A 5,120-nucleotide genomic window follows, 5' to 3' on the forward strand; every position below is an offset into this window, starting at 1 on the left:
AGAAGTTATCTCAGGACACTATTCAAATAGAGTAGGTCACGTGTCCACAGTCGGGGCCAGTTGTTGTTGATAGTCGGCACACATACACTGTGTGGTGTTCAGGAATTCTGATCATGAGCCTTCTGATCAAGTCGCTGCTTGTCGTTCACAACACTCAACAGTCAATTGTGTTTGACTTTTCAAACAATAATAATTTGAAGACATTACAATAAAATGGAAAAATAGTGCAGCATGCCATGACTGAGAGAGTACCGTGTTATTATCCATATTTCAGTGTAGAACCACAGCTTAGCTGAAGTTCACATAGAGTTTACAGTCCTTGTTACTTGTCTCTCCATACACAATTTTTTGGCTTTTTGTTTGCACACTGCAGCCTACAATTTGGGATATTGGATTTAGGAGGTCTATATTATGCACCACAAAGCCTAAACTGTGATTGTTCTGCCTTTGTGATGAATCTTATGGGTATGTTTGTTGCATGAGTGGGTTGGAGGAGGGTATTTTTTATTTAGGGAGAATGGTTAGTTACTAAATGTATGTATTTTTCTGCTGCTTCTGAGTTTTGATGGCACCTCTGACCAAATGAATTATCTTTTTTGGAAAATCAAGATTGATTGATTGAGATTTGATTTGTCCTACAATCTAAACCCAAGAAAATTTGTATTTTCAGCTTCCTACATCCCAAACACACTCCAAATTATACAGTACAATAACCCTACACCCTACAGTGTACCGTCTGTATATACCCCGACATTACACCATAATACATTTTAGAGCATATGAGCTATTATATAGATATTTTGAATTACTGATATTTATTTGGTTTAAACATAGAAGAGTAACAGAAACATTTTCTGGTGCTTCAGGCTGTGTGCCTCATAGTTTTCGGATCAAAAATTGACCCATTTTTCTCACCTAGAAAACGCTGCAAATAGTCTCCCTTCGGACAGCAGAAGCACCACAAATCACTTACAGAGTCCCACAGGAGCAGTGAGCACAGTCGAGCTTTAATTTGACAACCGAACACACACACAAAGAGGTTTTTTTCTCCTTTTTCTTGTTTAATAACTGGAAGCTTGGACACAGTTGGTTACTATGCGGCTAAATGTGTCACACACACACACACACACACTGCTCTGAAGTCTTTGTTATAAATGTGTGTTTGTAGTGTCGGATGGGGAAGGTAGCTGCTACTGCCTGGAGACGCCTGGATACACACATACAAACACTGCTGGAGAGAGAGAAAGAAAAGCAAACACGACAGAGCGTTTCAATTAACTTTTCTCAATGATTGATCCATTTATGACAGTGATGTGTTTTGTACGTGTGTGTGTGTGTGTGTGTGTGTGTGTGTGTGATTTTTTTTGTGTAATTTTGCGGTTGACGCAGAAAATGTGCAGATACAAAGACACACTCTTACTTTTCCTCTGAGCACAGAGAGAGTAAAATGGATGAGAGCCATGAAAAATACAAGTAATTACAGAAGGAAGGTGTAGATGAACAGGTGGATGTGTGTGTGTGTGTGTGTGTGTGTGTGTGTGTGTGTGAGTAAGGGACAGTGATAAAGAGAAAGTATGAAAGTGATAAATGGTAAAGTAAAGCGTGTGTGTGTGTTTGTCCTGATTATTTGCTGTTTGCCTTTTTGGCAATTTCACACTCTGGCTCCCATCAGGGAATGTCGAGATGGACTTGGCATGTTCGATCAATCAGCACACACACACACACACATAAAGCGACACACATAGTGCAGAGCCATTAGCACTTCCTCCAGCAGGAGTGATTTCTTTTCCTCCTGCTGTGTTGATGGACTCTATAAAGGCTGATGTCCCTCGGCAACACACACACATACACACACATTGGGCTGCCTTTTGTTTGTGTAGATATTTCTCTTTTTGGCCAAATTGCGTTCTGTAATTCAATCACACTTCTTCTACATTCCTCCCTCCACATATCCACCTCTTCTCCTCCCATCAGATTCTGTCTTTTGTTCATCTTTGATATTCGAGCGTTTTGGTTGTTAAGAGAGCAGATTGGCTTAAAGGGACATTTCACCCGTGGAAACATTAATATTTATTGAAAGTTGGTTATATATGTAGTCGAAATGTAACATAAATTTTGAATTTGGTGCCTATTTGACCGTGAGAGAAAAGACAGAAAGTGACTGTAGGGCATTGTTAAAGACACCAATCCCACAATGCATCTAAAACTATCAAGACTCCAACAACGTAATGTAAAATCATTTATTTCAGAATATATCAAAACAACAAAAATAATATGTTAAACAACTGACAGTATAGTTCCTCCTAGAGCGTCCTCAACGTCTGTCCGCATCTGCATCTGGAGCTGGATATTTCTGTGGATAGCCTGCCACACAAGCGGGTAAAACGACACGATAGCCTCGACCAATCTCTGCTTGCAGGACCATTCAGAAAGGTGTTAGGCGATATCTGTCTAAAGCATTGAGCACGTTAGCGATGCATGTTTTGTGTTTGCGTGCCACAGTAAGTTACAATTGCGTTGCAAGTGTTTGTGCAGTAAAGAGTAGTTCAGGTTGCTGACGTTACTATTACCGGGAATAACTTTGTGATAATGCTTGAACAAATTGTATAATAACTCACGTTTTATAAGGAAAGAACATAGAAAACACTCATATACAGCACACCAGTCCCCAGCTCGACCGCCGGTGTCGTCTGCGACAGGCGGTCTCATGCCTCGGCGCAGAACCAGTGCTCTTCGCTATTATGCTCATTAAAGGTAGCAGATCTGATTCACCGTCCCTTTCAAAATTTTTATAATAATTTACCTAGTAACGTCTGGATCGACAGCGCCTCCGCTTAGCTCCAAAAAAATGATGCGTTATATTTTTTAGTTTCTGCAGGTGAGTCCCACACTGATAGTGATAGGTCTGTACGGATTGAAAAAATTAGGAAGTAGTGTTTGTAGTCTGACCCTCTACAGAGATATGAGCTTCCTGTTCCAATGACGCAATAATACGATTTTACATCATGAGCAGGAGTGCAACATGAAATCCTATTTCCCCTTCGGAATGATGCACGACCATTCAAAAATATGACTGGGCTTCTAATGATAGAAAGCTTAATGCAAATGGGCGAAGTGTCCCTTTAAAGTGTAACTAAAATTCTGCTAGCTCCCTCCCTTCCTACAAATCCTTTAAAAATGCAGCAGAGAGAGTCCTTTGGGGGGCGTGGCCTTGGTTGACAGACTGTCACTGCTCAGTGTAGCAGGAATACAGCAGCTGCTAGTCAGCGCTAACTGAGCTAACCAGCCATGAGCATGAGCTGCTCTCAGACTTTCTGTTACCACACACACACACACACACACACACACAGAGTCCGCTGGAGCTTTGACAGTCACTAGAAACACATTCACGACCGTTTGTAGAAGTTTCTGTGTGGTATATGTGTTGTAACTTTAGCAAAGCTAGCGGCTCAGAGAGGATAATTCTGTGTGTTCCTGCAGAGGGAGCAGGTCTTCCTCTAAGGAGGCCACCAACTTAAACCGCCATGTTTGTACACTAGCCCAGAGCAGAAAAACCAACACTGGCTCCATTTAGAGTCTTTAGCGAGTTTCGCAGCCATACGCACCTGGAAGGCTGAGCTGTATTCAAGTGTTTTACTGCTATATGCCACTAAATCCTACCCACTGGTCCTTTAAGAACTTCAGGAATTCAAATCATTCATATCCTTTTCGATATTTATGTGACATACGTTACATGAACCCCCATAAAAACCAAAAAATCTAAACACAGACCCGAACAAACCCAGTCTGAACGGGCCCTTGAGGAAATGGAGTCCAGAAGAACACTCACACTACTCCTGTTTATTTATAGCCCATTAGTAGCTCATCTGTTACCTGATCCAACTCTGAACCAGTTGGCAAAACCTCTGATTAAAACAAATTGACTCTTAACTGGGACATTCAACACTTCATCATCACCCAGTTTGCCTCAGCCTTCTGGGAGTCTGTTTGAATGCTGCAGTTTTCTTCCTCCATAAGCTTCTGATGAAGGTTTCATGAAGCTCAACCCAGCATGCATAGTAAGATCCTATTTAATATAGAGCACTATAAAGCTCACCTGTGGGAACTGTTTTGAAGTGATACCAGAACAGAAAGACGTCTAGGTCTGGATTTCACAAAATGGTGCAACTAGAGTTGAGATTTCCCTGATTTCATCATACATTCTTAGGGCTTCACTCTTGGTGCAGGCTGTCATATCAACACCTGTTCAACTTTAGAACGCTTCCAGTGGTTATTTTCTCTCTGATTAATCATCATGAACACAGCTTTTGCCTCAGTCTTTGCTTGATTTCCTGTCCACTTGTCTTCCTCCCATATGCATCTATCTTGTTGCTTCATCCCCTTCCTTTTCTTGATTAACTAGACTGTCATTTCTCTGTCTCTCCAGTCTTTTGTCGGCTGTGTGCGGTTGTGTGAAGGGTTTGCTCCACACCCAGTAACAGTCTTTTGTGTGTTTTGATGATACCCAGAGGCTGCTTGGATGTGTGTGGGTGTGTGTGTACCAGGGTGCCCCCTCCCAGCACCTCCCTTTAGCCCAGGGGAACCCAAGAATTATGGGAGTGTAGCTTAATGTCTCTCACACACACATATACTCACCTTGACCTGGAGGTGAACTGTGTGGTTAGCCAGTCGAAACAGAGCTTCACCCAGGTGTGCTTTTGACCGTGGATTGATGGGATTTACTCCTTCAGACAAACAACTTGGCAGACTACTGCTACTACCTGTCAACTTTAAGATGTAAACAAGGTAATAATCTAAAAATGTATACAGTAAAAGTAAACAGCAACATAAAGCATGAGAAACAGTGCACCATGCAAAACCTGCATCAGATATATCTGCACACATCTGAATGTGATCCTGTTTGTTTGCTTAAAGGTGCCGTGTGAAGTTTTTGACCAGTGGCAGCGCTATGGAGCAATGCTTTTATAAGTCCGTTGCTGTTTTGTTTATATCTCACGCAAGCACATGTGCACGTACACGATGTTATACACCAAGACTGCCAGCTAGCAAACATTGGTTTACAATAAACAATTCAAATCATTTAGAAAAACTACAAATGTTTTATAGATAGATAGATAGAT

The 5,120-nt window shown here is 41.5% G+C and overlaps 1 protein-coding gene across 1 annotated transcript in view; it reads left to right on the forward strand.

Moving 5' to 3' along the window:
* The window catches only part of LOC118327169 (slit homolog 1 protein-like), a 56,911-nt gene that overhangs the window by 14,437 nt on the left and 37,354 nt on the right, over positions 1–5,120 (forward strand). The window lies entirely within an intron of this gene.

The sequence above is a fragment of the Morone saxatilis genome, unplaced genomic scaffold, assembly GCF_004916995.1.
Source record: "Morone saxatilis isolate NCDOM2014 unplaced genomic scaffold, NCSU_SB_2.0 Contig17, whole genome shotgun sequence".
NCBI classification, from domain to species: Eukaryota; Metazoa; Chordata; class Actinopteri; family Moronidae; genus Morone; species Morone saxatilis.